The sequence below is a fragment of the Alexandromys fortis genome, unplaced genomic scaffold (genome assembly GCF_014885135.2).
Source record: "Alexandromys fortis isolate MF-2015 unplaced genomic scaffold, M_Fortis_MF-2015_v1.1 scaffold_226, whole genome shotgun sequence".
NCBI lineage: Eukaryota > Metazoa > Chordata > Mammalia > Rodentia > Cricetidae > Alexandromys > Alexandromys fortis.
In genome coordinates this window covers 562,167-581,367 of record NW_026068117.1, presented here as the reverse complement: position 1 = coordinate 581,367, position 19,201 = coordinate 562,167, and positions in this window count along the sequence as shown.

Sequence of the window (19,201 nt, the reverse complement as noted above, 5' to 3'; positions counted from 1 at the left end):
TACTCAGTAAGTCATTTTTCTCACAAAATTTATATATAATGTTTTAGTGCGAGAAATAAGACAGTGATAAAAACTGTTGTGAATATTTTCATAGAGATATAAAAAGCAAATCAATGTTTTTAATTAAAATATGTTATATCTCTATATTTGAAAGAATTTATTCACACCACAACAAAAATCATTCCTATTAATCAAATCCTATAGATAGGTCACAACATACCTAAGTCGCAGGATACTCATGAACTACCTTTTTTACATATGCTTTGAAATAGACCCTAAATTTCAAATCACTTCAACAATCTGCAAAATGCCTGTTTTTAGCGTAATAGAAATTCAATTAAAACTAAAGATAAAACAAACACCTTGATTAATTTGTATTATTAATCTACATATTCGTGCCATTTTAATGCTGTCCCACATTCACTGCTATCTCTAAAAGAAGTTAAAACAATGCATTAACATATTGTGCTATGCCATTTGTCTTTAGGCAGGTGAAATTAAATTTTATTCTTCAGCCATTTAACAACAAAAACACCACTAATGATTCTTGCAATGCCCAATCAAATAAATTCTGATCGTGACACTTGTGCAATCAGTTATTATGATGCTAGTGAACATGACTAGCACAATACCAATAACAAGGTTTTCAAGAAGACCTAACAGATCATAACTATGATCATTTTGTTCATTCTACTCAAGATATAACAAAGTAATTGTAAGGAATAGTGGGAAAGTTGTATACAAACATAAAGGAGAAAAAAGACTGAAGATGTGTGAAGATGTCCCGGGATGGTATAAGAGTATAGATTTTAGGCAGTTCCCATAAGCCATCCAGAAGGTGAGAGACCATGGCCACCCACTAGATTCTGTTTCCCCAAGACCCACTCTGCCGCCCAACCCCACCCACCTCATAATCTTCCCCATGGCCAGCCCTTTCTTGCAACTCTGGCAGACTCCCTAAATACAGGCACAGCCCACACTACTTGGAAGAAAAAGTGACTGACTGACCTTTCAGCTGAGCTGCCCCAACCTCCAGAACCCAATCTCTATGGAACATCCCATGCCCCTCCCCCCCTGTCTCACCACCAGCAAGTCGCCTGGACCCTGCCCCACCTTTAGTGGCATTCCACTGCTCTGATGCAGTCCCCACCAGTCAGCCAGCAGGTGAGAGAGATCTGCCTGCAGGATGGACCATCATTGCTGCCACCCACTGGATTCCATTCTCCCAAACCCACTCTGCTATCTCACCCCACCCACCTCATTATCCTCTCTGTGACCATCTCTTCCATGGCAACTCTAGCAGACTCCTTATGGTCCATAACAGTTGGGATAACAAGAGAATATGATGGATGTAGGCACTCAAACCCCCACACACCACGGCTGAGACACTCTACTGGACATGAAGATCTACCAGTCACTAGAAGCCTTGGACATTCAGGCCAAAAGACAAAAATGGAAACAGATAATAAAGGAACAAAACACTCATCCAAAAAAGACTAATACAAGAATCAACACCAAGACCTATAATCATCCCAGGTAAACGTAAGTGTATGAGTATTTTCAATAACCAAAAGGGCAATATGGCATGACCAGAACCCAGTAACCCTATGGGAGCAAGACCAAAACTTTCTAATGCAGCTGAAACATAAGAAAACCACATAAATAATAACTTTGTGAGCCAGGTGGTGGTGGTGCATGCCTTTATTCCCAGCACTCGGGAGGCAGAGGCAGACAGATCTCTGTAAATTCAAGACCAAACTGGTCTACAAGAACTAGCTCCAAGACATGCTCCAAAGCTAGAGAGAAACCATGTCCCGAAAAACCAAAAAAAAGAAAACAAACAAAAAACTTTATGAATATGATAGAGGACCTTAAAGAGGAAATGAAAATTTTTCTTAAGAAATTGAAGACAAAAAGTGGAAGAAATGATTAAAACTATTCAGGAAAGTGAAAAAAGCCAAAAAAAAAAAAAGAAAAGAAAAAGAAAAAGAAAAAAAAACTACAGTGAAACAGGTAAAGAAAACAGTTCAAGAATTGAAAATTGAAATAGAAGCAATAAAGTAAACAAAACCAAGGAAATTCTGGAAATGTAAAATCTGAGTAAGTGAACAGTAATTACAAATACAATCACCACCAACATAATACAAGAGATGAAAGAAAGAATCGTAAATGTTGAAGATACAATAGAGGAAATAGATTCGTTGCTCAAAGGAAAATTAAATCCAAGAAATTCCTAGTACAAAAATCCCAGATATCTGGGACAGCAGGAAAAGAACAAACCTAATAGTAATATGAATAGAACAAGAAAAATCCTATCTCAAAGGCCCAGAAAATATATACAGCAAAATCATGGGAAAAAACTCCCTACCTAAAGAAGGACATGCCTATCAAGGTACAAGAAGCTTATAGAACACCAAATAGACTGAAACAAAAATAATTTTCCTCGCACATAATAATTAAAATACTAAACATACAGAATAAAGAAAGAATATTAAGATCTACAAAAGAAAAAGACCAAGTAGCATATAAAGTCAGACCTATTAGAATAACACCCAGCTTCTCAAGAGAGACTCTAAAAGACAGAAGGTCCTAGACAGATGTTTTGCAGACACCAAAAGATCATGGACACTATCTCAGGCAATGATACTTAGAGAAACTTTCAATCAACATTGATGAAAAAATAACAAAACAAGATATTTCATGATAAAACCAGCTTTAAACAAAACCTATCCACAAATACAGTCCTACAGAAAGAACTAGAAGGAAAACTACAAATTAAGAAAGTTAACTGCACCCATGAAATTATAGGCAATAGAAAATCTAACACCAACAAAACCCAAAGAAAGGAAACACACACACACACACACACTTCTACCACTACCAGCATCAGAACCAAAAGTACCAGGAATTAACAGTTACTGTTCACTAATATCTCTTAATATCAATGGATTCAATTTGACAATAATAAGACACAGGGTAAAAATGGATATGAAAACAGAATCCATCATATGCCTGTATATATGAAACACACCTTAACTTCAAAGACAGACATCACTTCAGCTTAAAGAGTTGGAAAAGAGGTTTTTAATCGAAGGGACCTAAAAAGCAAGCTGGTGTAGCTATCCTAGTACCTAATAAAATAGACTTCAAATTGAAATTAATTAAGAAACAGAGAAGGACATTTCATATTCATCAAAGGAAAAATCCATTAAGATGAAATCTCAACTCTGAACATCTATGCCCCAAATATGACACCAACATTTGTAAAAGAAACATTACAAAAGCTCAAATCACACATCAAACCTCACACATTAATAGGTGGAGACATCAATACCCCATTATTACCAATGAACAGGTTTGCTAGACACTAAACAGAGAAATAAGTGAATTAGCAGATGTTATGACTCAGTTGGACTTAACAGACATCTACAAAACATTTCACCAAAACACAAAGTAATATTCCTTCTTCTCAACACATCATGGAATCTTCTGGGGGGCACAGGGGGTTTCAAGACAGCGTTTCTCTGTAGTTTTGGAGTCTGTCTTGGAACTAGCTCTTGTAGACTTGGCTGGCCTCAAACTCACATAGATCCTTCTGCCCCTGCCTCCTGAATGATGGTATTAACAGCATGTGCCACCACTGCCCGGCCTCTTTGCTAAAATTAACCACAAACTAGGTCATAAAGTAAACCTCAACAGATAAAAAGATGAAAAACACTCTGTATCTTATCAGATCTCCATGGGTAAATTAGAGTTCAACAACAACACAAACTACAGAATGCCTATAAAATTTTGGAAAATGAACAACTCTCAACTGAATTACTGATGAATCAAAGAAGAAATAAGAAAGAAATTAAAGACTTCCAAGAATTCAATGAAAATGAACGTACAAAATACTCAAACTTCTTGGAAACTATGCAGACAATGCTAACAGAAAAGTTTATAGCACTAAGTACTTTCATAAATAATATGTAAAAGTCTCACAATAGCAACTTAACAGCACTCCTGAAAGCTCTAGAACAAAAAGGAGCAAACTCACCCAAAAGGAGTAGGCAACAGGTAATAATCAAACTCATGGCTGAAATCAATAAAACTGAAACAAAGAGAACAATACAAAGAATAAATGAAACAAAGAGTTGGTTCTTTGAGAAAATCATCAAGATAGACAAAACTTTATCCAAACTAACCAAAAGCCAGAGAGAGAATATCCAAATTAATAAATCAGAAACAAAAATGGGGACATAATAACAGACATTGAGGAAATCCAGAAAGAATCATCAAGTCATACTTCAAAAACCTGTACTCCACAAAATTGGAAAATCAAAAAAATGGATGATTTTCTTTATAAATACCACATACCAAAATAAAATCAACACCAGATAAATGATTTAAATATACCTATAATTCTTAAGGAAATAGAAGCAGCCATTTAAAACATCTCCACAACCAAGCAAAGTCCAGGGCCAAATATTTTCAGCGCAAAATTCTACCAGATGTTCAATGATCTAATACCAATACTTTTCTAATTGTTCTGCACAGTAGAAACAGAATGAGCACTGCTAAATTCTTTTTATGAGGCCACATTTACCCTGATAGCCAAACCATATATAGACTCAATATGGAAAGAAAATTACAGGCCAATTTCCATCATGAACATTGTTGCAAAAACACTAAATAAAATGATGGCAAACTGAATCCAAGAACATATCAAAAAGGTCATCTACCATCATCAACTGGATTCATCCCAGAGATATAGGTATGGTTCAACATATGAAAATCTGGCAATGTAATCCATCATGTAAACAAACTGAAACAAAAACTCAAATGATCATCTCATTAGACACTGAAAAAGACTTTGGTAAAATCCAATACCTTTTCATGATGAAGGTCTTGGAGAGATCAGGGATACTATGAATATACCTAAAAATAATAAAAGCAATATTCAGGAAGTCAAAAGTAAACATCAAATTGAAAGGAGAAAAACTCAAATCAACTCCTCTAAAGTCAGGAACAAGACGAAGCTATCCACTCTCTTCCTGTCTATTCAATATAGCACTTAAGTTCTAGCTAGAGCAATAAGACACCTTCCCTGACTTAAAGCTGTACTATAAAGTCATAATAATAAAAACAGCTTGCTATTGGCATAAAAACAGACACATGGAATAAAATAAAAGACACTGACATAAATTCACACACCTATGAACACCTGATTTTGACAAAGAAGTCAAAATTATACAATGAGAAAAAGACAGCATCTTCAATATATGGTACTGGCATAACTGGATGTAGGCATGTAGAAGGAGGCAAATAGATTCATATCTAGCCTGATGCAGAAAACTCACATCCAAGTGGATCAAATACCTCAACATAAATCCATTTACACTGGACCTGATAAAAGAGAAAGTGATAAATGCTCTCGAATGCATTGGAACAGAAGACAAGTTCCTGAGTAGAACACCAGTAGCACAGACACTGAGATCAACAATTAATAAATGGGACCTCAGAAAACTGAAAAGCTTCTGTATTACATATTTTTTTCCAAAGCAGGGTTTCTCTGTAGCTTTAGAGTCGAGCCTGTCCTGGAACTAACTCTTGTAGACCAGGCTGGCCTCGAACTCATAGAGATCCACCTGCTTCTGCCTCCCGAGTGCTGGGATTAAAAGTGTGCGCCACCACCGCCTGGCAAACTTCTGTATTACAAAAGATACAGTCAATAAGATAAAATGGCAGCCTACAGATGTCCCTCAACTGAAGAATGGATAAGGAAAATCTAATACATTTATACAACTCAGCTGTAAAAGACAATTACCTCATAAAATTTGCAGGCAAATGGATGGAACTAGAAAAAAAATTCATCCTGAGTGAAGTAATCCAGACCCAGAAAAACTGTGATGGCAAATAGTTTATTTGGTAAATTCATTCCTGTCATTCCAATAGCGAGATAAAGATAATTTAGTAATACTAAATTGAATCAGAGTTCAGGAGAAAAATACTATATGCCTTTGCAATTTAGTTATGATAAAAATCCTTGCAACATAAAGATAAGGATTCATTAGATAATACATGCAATGTGTAGAGAGAAGAATACTAAAATGTTTGAAAAATATATCAGCCTTGCAATATGTTTGGACTATCCATCCAGACCATTTTCTTTCCCCATACCTATCTGAGCATCAAAGAAAAGAGCTTCTAGAGATTTAAAATACTACCTATGATTTAAAAAAAAAATATACCAACTTTGTGAGCAGATAAGCTGGGCTTGGGGCACAGTAGGAACCAAGGAAAGGTTTACTGTCAGAATCTCCTTTCCATTCACTATCTGCCATTAGGTTACAAAAAATTTTCTCCCTCCACTTTTTCACTGGACCTTGGGAGCTCAGCCCAGTGCTCCAATCTGGTTCTCTGCCTGTTTCTACCTGTTGTTGGATGAAGGTTCTATGGTGATATTTAAGATAATAATCAGTCTGACTACAGGGCAAAGACAGCTCAGGCTCCCTCTCCTCTATTGTTTAGGGTCTTAGCTGGGGTCATCCTTATGGATTCCTGGGAATTTTTCTAGATCCAGGTTTCTTGCTAACCCCATAATGGCTCCTTCAATCAAGGTATCCTTTTCCTTGCTCTCATATCAGTCCTGGGCAGGGTGCCTTGTCCTCTCTTAGGATTGGAGGGGGAGGGGTGGAAGGGTGGGAGGAGGGTGTGCAAGGAGGAGAGGAATTGGGAATTTGAATTGGTAAATTTCTTAAATAATAAAATAATTAAAGAAAAGAATTATCTCCCAATTATTGTATCATAGAATGGAAAGGGGTCAATGTAACACCATTTAGCCAACTCAGTAACAACTCTCCTTTCTCTCCCCTCCCCTCTTTCCCTCCCTCCCTCCCTCCCTCCCTCTATCCCTCCCTCCCTCCATCCCTCCCTCCCTCCCTCTATTCCTCCCTCCCTCTATCCCTCCCTCCCTCCCTTCCTCCCTCTTTCCCTCCCTCCCTCTCTCTCTCTATCACTCTCACCCACTCTCTCTCTCTCCCATGTATGTGGTGTGTGCGTGGGAGGGGGGAAAGAAAAATTGTCTATATATTAGGTTCATCAACTCACTAAGGATAATAGAGGAAATTCATTTTTCTAATACTCAGTAACTTTTGCCAAATGAATATGGTGACAGAATGCTGAGAAGAGAGAAGAAGTAAGCAAGCAAAATGCTTACTATGGTGTTTAGGGCACAGTAGATCCACAATAACCATTTTTTACTATTACTTTCAGTGATCTCAACTTTAAAAGCTTCTGTCATTATTTTTTTTTTAAAAATAGAGGAGGCTAAACAGAGACTGTGGTCAAAAAAAGTTATATTCTTTCTCAAGTGTGTAAAATAGGGTGTTTATTTTTTAAATATTTATTTATTTATTTTGGAGCAGGGCACATATACCATGCACATGTGTGAAAGTTAGTAAACCACTTGCAAAAGTCAATTCTCTTTTTGTTCCTTATGAGTTCCAGAGATGGGAGCACAATCATCTTTAGCATCGGAGCCATCTCCCCAGCCCCATAAGAGAAGTTTCACAATGCATGTGAGTAGATTGTGTTTATCAGGAAGCTGAATGTCTCAGCTATTGTTAACATTAGTATAACATCATAGTACAAGCAAGTTTCTCGGGGAGATCTTGGTGCCTTCTTGGCTCCAACCCAATCAATCGAACCTACACAGAAAGATGTGCAATATTTTTGTTAAATTTAATTGGGTTATGCAACAAAAACTTCAGAAAAAATATTGCTCCCATCAAACTTCTCATTCTGTTTCATATTTAGATCTGTGTTGCACCCTGGAATATCTATGTAAAAAGCAGGTAGCGCATCATTATTTAAGTGGAAGTGCATTCAGGTGCATGAGTCTATAATCTTCATTTTACTTGATAGAACCAATTTCCTGAATTTCTCACCCATCTGTAGGCTTTGATTTCTATTTGAATTGGATTCCAAGTTGTCTAGACATCAGAAGCTTAACCCTACAGCTTAATCTAACCATTTTGTCAAATCCTTGTTGCTGAGGTCAAATAGAAAAAGAAGTAGCTTTTATGAAAAGTCTAATAAAAAGTAACATTATCTTTATACTGTAAGCGAGATTCTGCATTTATCTGAAGCCTGTACTGTCAAATCAAAGGGAAAAAAATACTCAAGAATCTTGACTATGTTCCATTTGTTTCTTTTATTTACATATCTTCCTTTCACCTTGAGCCCTCTTTTAAAAAAATCATCTTCTTATTCTGACAGATAAGAAATTGTGTGTGTCTGTGTGTGTGCGTGTATATACGCATAAGTGTGTGCATGTATATTTTTCAATTGTTAGGTCTTTTTCTAGACACATTCTCTTTTAATAATTTCCAACATTTCTCCCTACTTCTCCTTAAGAAGGTTTCACAGATTAATACAAAGTCACTGAATACTTTTATAGATGTTCTTCTGGAGCTTTTTTATTTGATTATCATGTAAATAGACTAATACATAGCTATGATGGTGTGATAACCGCTATGAATAAAATAGTCTGTGAAGCCTCAAGGGTTTTAAGAAGACATTTTCACTGTAGGTAGGAGGGGATGAAAATGAAGGTGAGAAATTTCATAGGGACAACACTAAAACAATAAAGAAAAATATAAAAATAACCTCAGTGTGAAGTTATAATATCCATCTTATTTCAGCCAAATTGGAAGTAAATTTACCAATGTGTTTTTGTAGTCTATGAATTTAATGATGATAAATGGAGTTCTATGATTTTAGAGCCCAAATTAAGACAAACCACAAACTTATTCAGCACAAAATTAATACAAGTTAAAGTATATTTATAATTGGATTATTGTCATTTAATGATTATAAGTTATTAAATGAGTATTAATATGCTTTAAATAATTAAATGATTGAACTTGGTGGTGCCTATCTTTAATTCAAGCATACAGGAGGCAGAAGCAGGCAGATCTCTGTGAGTTTAAGGCTAGCCTGGTCTACATAGTGACTTTCCAGTCAGCCCGAGCTGCAGAGTGAGAGGCTGTCACAAAATAAAATAAAATAAAATAAAACGGACATTCCAATCAAATAGATATTAGCATAGACAATACATATATAGAAACAAAAACTAAATTTACAATTTTTAATTTAGTTATTAAATGTTTCTTTTTCCATTTAAAATTAAGAATAGGGTACCAAGCAAGAAAACTTTGAAAATAAATAGCTTGGGAAGATTGCTCTGTGGTTAAAACAGTTACTGCACAAGTCAGTGGGTCACAGCTTGGTTACTGGGCACCATTGAAATGCTTGGCAAATGTTACAGCTCACCTATAATTTCAGCCTAGGAAGGGAGAGACAAAGCATCTCAAGAGCAATCTAGCATTATAGGTATCTCTATGGTCAGATGAGGGACATCATTTTAATGAAAAATGTGGAGAAACATCAAAGAATACTTGCCATTAACCTCAGGTCTCCACATGCACCTGCACATATGTGTACATGCACCAGCACACATGTGTGTCTACACACATTCAAGGAAACACAAACACACATACACACTATATGCATATGCATGCAAAATAGATTAATGCTTTAAAGATTTTTTAAATAAAATAAAATAGCTAAATGAAATTAGCTTGATGGTTGATCAGAGCTAGATCACCTGGTTAAATGCTTTTGAGTCAAGGTATGGGTGTTGAGGCTCCAAGGTTATTGAAAATAACCAGCTAGGCCAGAATAAAAGTGAACCTAGAAACTTAGTTTGTAGACTCCCATCATCTTGCCCCCATGTCTAACTCTAAAACATCACAAAAGGAAATGGCTGACATGGAATGTGCCTAAAATGTGCAATTTATATGATAAGTGGAATATGTCTCTATAAACCTGTTTTTTATGATAAAAATATAAAGGTTTTCATACTTAAAACACACCTCTTCCTTTCTGTTCTTTTTTTATTAGATTACTTTCAATGTAAAAATATGTGTTAAGATACTAATAATGTTGACATTAAATGAGTTCATATTTACTTTATGTGTTTTTATCTTTTTGTCATTGTTCTTGCTGTTTTTATAAGATATCTCCAAAGATCAGCATCTGGAAATACTGATTCATTTTTTTATTTGTTTCTGTGAGCATTTTTACAATTAGCATTACTTTTTGTTAATTTAATTTTCTGTGTGAGTGTTCTGTTTGCATATGTGTGTGTGTGTGTGTGTGTGTGTGTGTGTGTGTGTGTGTGTGTAGCACATACAAGCCTGGTGCCTGAGGAGATCAGAGGAAGTGTAGATCCCTTTCTTACTGGAATTACAAGTGGTTGTAAGCCACCACAGGACACAGCTCCTCTGCAAGAGCAACCCTCATTTGGACCACGGAGCCATCTTTTCAGCCTCTTCAGTATTTCTTAAGATTAAGCTTTAAGGTGTTTTCCACTTGTGTGATAGTAACTTAGGATGGACGGTGTCTCCTTGAGCTAAATTTCACCTGTTTCTCAATATTCTATACTTTACATTCTTTTCTGGTCTAGTTCAAGAGTCCTTTCCTACCTCAACTATTTTAATAGTTTTTCCAGCTCTCTCCAAAATTAAGCCTTTATTTACTCATTGCTTCATTTGATTTCCTCTTTTTCAGAATAATACCTTAACATATTGGTGTGTATAGTAGGAATGAACGCATAAACAGGAAACATTCATATAGTATATCAGATCTCAATACTTTTGTTCCCCAACTTACAGTTGATTTGCTATTGTAAGTTGGTACTTTCACTTACTTAAAATGTAATGGATAACTCAAATTCTTCTTTTATTTAACTCTCGAATAAATTGATACTTTTAAAATGTACTGCCAATGTAGCGTTTTGTGAATGGCTTTTAACAACTGAGTTACACTGGCTCTTACCTCCTTTGTTTGCTGATAATCAGGATATTAATCGAATTTTGGAAAAGATCCATGACTAGCCTGCTTACTCTGGTTTGTTTGGGTTTTTTGTTTGTTTTACATCCTGATCCTTGGCAATTTCCTCTCCCTCCACTCCTCTCAGGCCCTTGCCTCACCACACCCTCCTCTCTTCCCACCCCCAATCCACTCTTCCTCCTCTTCTGTTTAGGAAAGTGTCAACAAAACATGGCCTGTCAACTTTCAGGGAGTTCCTTAGTTTTACTAGCCAGCTTATTCTTGTAGTTGGTCAAAGATTCTTTCATTCAGAGTTACCCATTTTACTGCAAATCACCTATATTATAAATCTCAATGCCCATCTATTGTGCTATAATCCCAACAACTTTTTATTAACTTCAAATCCACCCAATAGTGGCTCTCATCAGAATGTGCTCCCTTGATCCCTTAGCAGTATCTGGGGATTCACTTGAAATGCAAATTTATAGTACTCCTTCCATTCTTTCTGGGACATAAGTCAGCAATGTATACTTTAATAGGTTTTCCAAGCTTAATATTTGCTGCCAGATCATATGCTTATCATCTATGCTATGTAATATTCTATTTTATTCGTAAGGGATAAGAATTCAATATTTTACACAGTGGGAAATTTTAGCACATTTGTCTTCCTTTTGGAAATTAGCAAACAAAGTAATAGATTTCATTATGCTATTTTCATACATATTTTTATTAGTCTTTCTCCCCTTGCTTCTTTCCCATCCTTCTGACCATCTTTGTATGCTATCATCCTCAGTAATGCTTATCTGCCTTTATGTCATATGTGTCTTATTTACCTCCCTTAACTATCCTCAAATCTTTTTTTCTCCTGTGATCGCTTTTCTAGTTTCCTGCCTTATACCCAAACTTGCACCGAAAATACATGTAAGCACAGATCTACTTATGAATATGATCATTTATTGGTTATATTTCTGAGTTTTATTTAGTATAATGCTTTCCAGATTTTTCTTGCAAATTTTGTTTTTCTTTACAGGCAAATAAAATTCATTCTATATATGCACCACATTTTCTTTATCCAGTCATCTATTATTGAGCATATAGGCTTCTTCCATTTCCTTGGACAGAGATGTGTAAATATCTCTAACCTGCTGGGCCATTGCTCCACTTTTTCTTTTTTTTATTTCTTTGAGAAGTTTCTACACAGATTGGAGCAGTGATTACACCAGCTTACCCTTTTACCAGTAGTGGGTCCGTTTTTACCACATTCTCTCCAGTATCTGTTTTCATTTGTTTACTTAATGAAACCATTGTGACTGGGGTGAAAGTGACTCTGAAAGTGGTTTCAGTTTTCATTTCTCTACAGGCTAAAGATGTTACACACTTTTTAAAAATTTTTGTATATTTGTGTTTCTTCATTTCAGAGCTGTTTAATTCATTAGTCCATTTGTTCACTGGCAACTTGAGATCTTTTTTGTTGTTTAATTTCTGCCTTAATTCTTACAATTTTTCACTCAGTTCATTAATTCTTATATTTAGTTCCTCAGTTACTCTTACTAATTGCATAGTTTATTCTCATGCCTTGAGTCTGTACTGCTTTATAGCTTCATATGCAGCTGAATGTGATTGTGCACCAGTACTGAAATTAGGCTTCAAATGCCCTCACACATTTCCACCTGTGGCTTTTTTTTATCTGATTCATTCAGTCATTCATGTATGAATATATCCAAACTATGATGCTGGAGAGATGGTTCAGTGATAAAGAGCACTTCTTGCGGAACATCCAGATTCAGTTCCCAGTACCAGCAGGGTGCACAAGGGTCTCTGGCTCTAGTTGCAGAGGACTAGACAAAAACATTTCGTGGACTCTGTGCTGTGTGGGCACTACATACACATGGCACATAAGCATACATTCAGGTATAATGCCCATGCACATTTTCTATTTTTACAAAGTGTATAGTCAGACCGACTTTCTCAGTGATGAGGATATGTGAACAAAATTGAGGACTCGATCTTAAATGACGATATGCAATATCAACTAATAGCCATCCAGGTCTTTAATGAGGTCAGAATTATTGGATGTCTAAACATTTTTCTTTGTAAGAAGACATGGTTGTAAGCCTCTGAGACTTGTGTGTTTGAAGTTTTGGCTATCTGTACACTGAATTAAATTTAAACTTCTATTCTGATTTGGAACAGTTGTTTCTCCTTGATCTAAACATTTGCTTCTTAATGATATCAGCTAATGGAAACTCACCAAATCTGACAAGATGTATGTACAGGTACGTTTTGAAATAGGGTACTATTGAGAATGCCCAGAACAATTTTTTTTTTCTTTTTCAGAGTGAAATAGACATTGGATGATTGCCACTTTATAGAATGGAAGCCATTAAGACAATGACTCTAATTCAATATTATCTTGATGGGTACAGTATTTTACAAATATAGTAATATAGAACTTGAAGAAGTAAGATAAGACAAACACCATGGAATAGGAAACATACTTCCTTAAGTTTATATCAAGTGACATGTCCTATATTGTGAAGAATTCCTAGTCTACCTCTTTTTTTTCTTTTTCAGAGAGGCAGATTGGGATTTGACTATAACTCTTTAGCTAACTTTAAAGACATATTATCATGTTCAAACTCAACCATCTGTGGTTTATCTTTCATTCATTCAGCTTTTATGTCTTGGTCTTCTTATAGTCAAACCTGTTTAAATGAAATCTGTCTTCTCTGTGAATAATACTTTTCAAATTATAACAATAGCATATCATGAATAGTAAGTTCTAAAGCAGAGAGAAATGCATTTTATCCGGCTTTCACGTCCCATTCAAAGAGAAATCTATTTTCTAATTAAACTCTACATATAATTTTTCTAAGATTGACAGAACTCATCATTACAAATAGAATATTTGTTATGAAATTGTATCAATTTCTATAGTTTTTTAAAGCATCAAGTACAGGGCACAACACAGAAGTATGTTTTGATGAAAATGTAAATGCCATTGTTCTCTTCCTTAAATTTGAATTACTTTCTAAATGGTATGCTAATTGCCTTAAAGAGTTCCCAGAGTTTGTAAAGGTACATAACTTCAGTACAAGTTGCTGCTGGAATTCTAGGAAAATCACCTTCTTAGTATTTGAAGATCTTCAGCAACCTTCCAGGTGATAGAGTGTTTTGGGTTCTTCATTCTGCTTTCATGAATTTTAATTTAGGTTTTGGAGTAGGCCTATATTTTGCATATTTAAACAGATACTAAGGTACGCCCTACACATTAAATATTTTTCAAGTGATTCATACTGTTCTTATTTTCTGGGATTTCTACTACAAAATATAGTGTAAGATAAGTAGATAGTCTGTACCTTTTAAAAGAAGAGATTAATTATATGCTTTTCATAAGAATCAAATCATTTACTTAGCATTGTGGCAGAATCCCTAAAGCAATACTGCTGATACAAGTAAGATTATCAAAAAAATTTATGAAGCTCAAATCTATTGAATGTGGGGTTACAGCCAGTGCCCAAAACTGGATTTGAGCACCAATTCTAATTAAGCAATTTGAAAGAGTCAAATTAATAGTAGAAAGCGGAAAAAATGGATTTATTCCATGTGGTCATACTTGGAAGAGTCACAAAGAGTAACATTCTAGTGAGTCTTCTCTCTCTTGCGGTAGGTATCTGAAGTGATATTAAAGTTTAAAAAGAGAAGCAAATATATGCACATTTAATCAGTTCTAAGTAAGGTGTACCACCATCTGTCACTGACCCATCTTTGCCTCAGCTTCACTGTCATTCTGTAAGATGGTCCATTAGCTTATTAGAATTGTTATGAAATCTCTTTCAGGGAAACAAGGTCTGCCCCTGTCTGTAGCCTATTAGTTTTCTCTCAGCACATTATTCCTGAGGAATTCTTTGGGGTTCACTGTTTCAATAAACTAATTATCAGATTCAGAGACAGATGTCTCTTTAGACTATCTTCAGTTCTTTTAGGTCAGTTACTCTGAGAGGTAACTACAAGAGCTAGACAAATGTTGCAAATCATATTGTTATTATCATTTTATTTCTTTCAGAGAGAATATATGTCTAATGAGATAAAATACATAGAACTGTTTTAAAGTTCAAAAGTAACGTACAAATACAAGAATTATTATTTTAAACTTGCAGAATAGGACCTTCAAAGCAATTTCTTTATCATAACAAAATTAGATATGTAGTTGTTGATATGGGTAAGGTACAATAGGGACTGATGCAAGTAAGATATTAAATGACAATAGTTGCTGAGAAATGTAACAGAACATCTTTCTAAGTTATGTGTCAGGATGTATCTAAGAGAGCTGTGAAATGATGAATAGCCTGAGGCCTTCACTTTTTAAAAATTCTGAAAGCATTACACCATAGAGAATCCTTGATACCCTGCTACGGAATGAACTGGTTACAATGACTGAACTGTCTATGAAGATCCCCAAGAATAAAGGTTATAACATGTGAAAAGGGAAGTGTATAAGAACATATTTCATAGTAAGTGGCTATCACAAACCAAATATGAGATGATGCACATGTAAATTCTTTGAAAAGTTTATAGTGCTACAAAAAAAAATCAGAGATGGTTACAAATGAAATAATTACTTTCAAAACTTTCACCTGAGTCTACCTCAGGATCCAGCAATACTACTCTTGGGAATATACCCAAGAAATGCCCTATCATACTACAAAAGCATTTGTTCAGCTATGTTCATAGCAGCATTACTTGTAATAGCCAGAACCTGGAAACAACCTAGATCCCCCTCAATGGAAGATTGGACAAAGAAAGTGTGGAATATATACACATTAGAGTACTACTCAGCAATAAAAAAACAATGACATCTTGAATTTTGCATGCAAGTGGTTGGAAATAGAAAACACTATCCTGAGTGAGATAACCCAGATGCCAAAAGATGAATATGGTATATACTTACTCATTAGTAGACTCTAGCCATAAACAAAGGACATTAAGCCTATAGTTAAACAAGCCTAGAGAAGCCAATTAACAAGGTGAACCCAAAGAAAAACATATATAGATCCTCTTGGAAACTGGAAGGAAACAAGATTGCCAGGCAAAAGTTGGGAGCATGAGGGTGGGGGTAGGGGTGGGGTGGGGGAAGGGAAGAGGGGGAGAGAAAAATGAGAAAAGACTGAAGAGAGCTTGGGAGAGTGGGAGGGTGGAGATGGAGGAAGGGCGGATATAGAAGCAGAGAAGAAGATATCTACATTAAGGGAGCCATTTTAGGGTTGACAAGAGACTTGGCTCTTGAGGGGATCCCAGGTGTCCACTGGGATGTCCCCAGCTAGGTCCTTGAGCAGCAGTGCAGAGGGTGACTGAACTGGCCTTGCCCCACTATCACACTGATGTTTATCTCGAATATCACCATAGAATCTTCATCCGGCTATGGATGGAGATAGAGACAGAGACCCTCATTAGTGCAAGGGACTGAGCTCCCAAGGTCCAGTTGAAGAGCAGGAGGAAGAAGATGAGCAAGGAAGTCAGGACCGCGAGGGGTTGGTCCACCCACTGAGACGGTGTGCCTGATCTAATGGGAGCACACCAAATCCAGCTGGACCCGGTCTGAAAGAGCATGTGTTCAAACCGGACTCTCTGATTGTGGCTGACAATGGGTGCTGACTAACAAGCCATTGATAATAGCACTGAGACTTGTTTCTACTGCATGCACTGGCAGTAGACCCTAGTCTATTTGGATGCAAAGCTTCCTAGTCCTGGATGTAGGGGGGAGGGTCTTGGACTTCCCACAGGACAGGGTTCCCTGCCCTCTTTTAAGGATGGAGGGGGAGGGAGAAGGGTGAATTGGGGGGGGGGCAGGAGTGGAATGGGAGGAGGGGAGGAAGTGTAAATTTTTGAATGGAAAAAAAAAAAACAGAAAAAGAAAAATACCTGAAACAAAAATTTTCACCTGAGGAATGGATTAACTTGACTATACAATGTAAACTTAGCTACTGCATCCAGATAGTTTGGCATTCTGGAACATTATACCTTTAGAATAATTTTTGTTTATTTGAAATTTGTATCAATCTTCTGAGGCTGATTCTTGGTACACGCTTAGATTATGCCTGAACATCCAGTGAATACTACATTTTAACTGAATAAGGGTCAGGACACACTTATTATCTATTCAGGGCCTTGACTCAGATTTCCTAGGATGTAAAAAATATAAGCAACAAAGGGGAAATAAATAGTTCGTTCTCCTTGGAAAACATTACTACACAATCAAGCCCAAACACTTCATGATTATTTAACATTAGACATCTCTTTTATCTTAACAGTTGTTTTCTTCATCTGTAAATTATATGCTATCAATATAAAATTTTCATAAATGTTAATTACTATATTTGAAATTCTTTTATCTTTTTCCATTTTATATTTTAAAAAGAAAACAAACTATCTTTTTGCATTTTACTTGCATACCAATCATAGTTCCCACTCCCTCCCCTCCTCACATTCCTTCCACCTTACCCCCAACCCTACCCGCATCTACTCCTCGAGAGGGTAAGGCACATTGATATGAGGAAGGTTCAAGGCTCTCACTACTATATCTAGGCTGAGTAAGGTATCCATCCAAAGAGAATAGGTTCCCAAAAAGCCAGTACAAGCAGTAGGGATAAAGCCTGGTGCCACTGCCAGTGGTCCCACAATCTGCCCCAGTAATACATCTGTCACCCACATTCATAGGGTCTGGTTTAGTCCTATGCTGGTTCCTTCCCTGTCAGGCTGGAGCTGGTGAGCTCCCATTAGCTCAGTAAACTCTTTTAATGGGTGTCCCCATCATGGTCCTGACCACTTTGCTCATATTCTCACTCCTCCCATTTTCAATTGGACTTTGAGAACACAGGCCAGTGCTATGCTAGGCTTCACTGCCTCTGTTTACATCAGTTGCTGGATGAAGGTTCTATGGTGACATTTAAGATAGTCATGAATCTGACTGAAGGGCAAGGCCAGTTCAAGCACCCTCTCCTCAATTGCTTAGGGTTTTAGCTGGGGTCCTCCTTGTAGATTCCTGGGAATTTCTCTAGAATTAGGTTTCTTGCTAGCCCCATAATGGCTCCCTCAATCAAGATATCTCTTTCATTGCTCTGTCCTTTTCCAGAAACATCTCAACTACCACATTCCCTCAAGTTCTCCTCCCATCTCCCTTCCTCCACTCCTCCTACCTTTCTGCTCTCCCTTCTCCCCCACTGTTATGCTCCCAATTTTCTCAGGAGATCTTGTCTATTTCCCCTTCTCAGGGTGATCTATGTATGTTTCTGTTAAGGTTCACCATATTACTTAGCTTCTCTAGGGACGTAGACTGTAAGCTCATTACCTTTACTTTACAGCCAGTACCCAGTTATGAGTGAGTACATACCATGTTCATCTTTCTGTGTCTCTGATACCTCATTTAGAATGTTTTTTTTCTAGTTCCATGCATTTGTATGCAAATTACAAGATGTCATTGTTTCTTAGCAATGAGTAGTACTCCATTGTGTAAATGTGCCATATTTTCTTTTTTTTTCCTTGCATATTTATACAAGAGTTTATTTAACAGTATTTTTTTTATTGAGGAAAGGAAAAAAAAGTTTCCGCCTCCTCCCAGCCTCCCATTTCCCTCCCACTTCTCCCACCCTTCTCCACCTCTCCCCATTCCTCTTCCCCTCCCTCTCCAGTCCAAAGAACAGTCAGGGTTCCCTGGCCTGTGGAAAGTCCAAGGTCCTCCCCACTCCGTCCATGTCTAAGAAGGTGAACATCCAAACTGACTAGGCTCCCACCAAGCTGGAACATGAAGTAGGATGAAAACCCTGTGCCACTGTTCTTGGCTTCTCATCAGCCCTCATTGTTCGCCATGATCAGAGAGTCCGGTTTTATACCATGCTTTTTCAGTCACAGTCCAGCTGGCCTTGGGGAGCTCCCAATAGACTAGCCCCACTGTCTCAGTGGGTGGGTGCACCCATCGTGGTCCTGACATTCTTGCTCATGTTCTCCCTCCTTCCGCTCCTCATTGGGACCTTGGGAGCTCAGTCCAGTGCTCCAGTGTGGGTCTCTGTCTCTATCTCCATCCATCACCAGATGAAGGTTCTATGGTGATATGGAAGATATTCGTCAGTAATGCTATAGGATAGGGTCATTTCAGGTTCCCTATCCTCAGCTTCCCAAGGAACTAACTGGAGACATCGCCTTGGGCTCCTGGGAGCCACTCTAGGTTCTAGTCTCTTGCCAACCCTAAAGTGGCTCCCTTAACTAAGATATGTGCTTCCCTACTCCCCTATCCAACCTTCCTTTATCCCAATCATCCTGTTTCCCC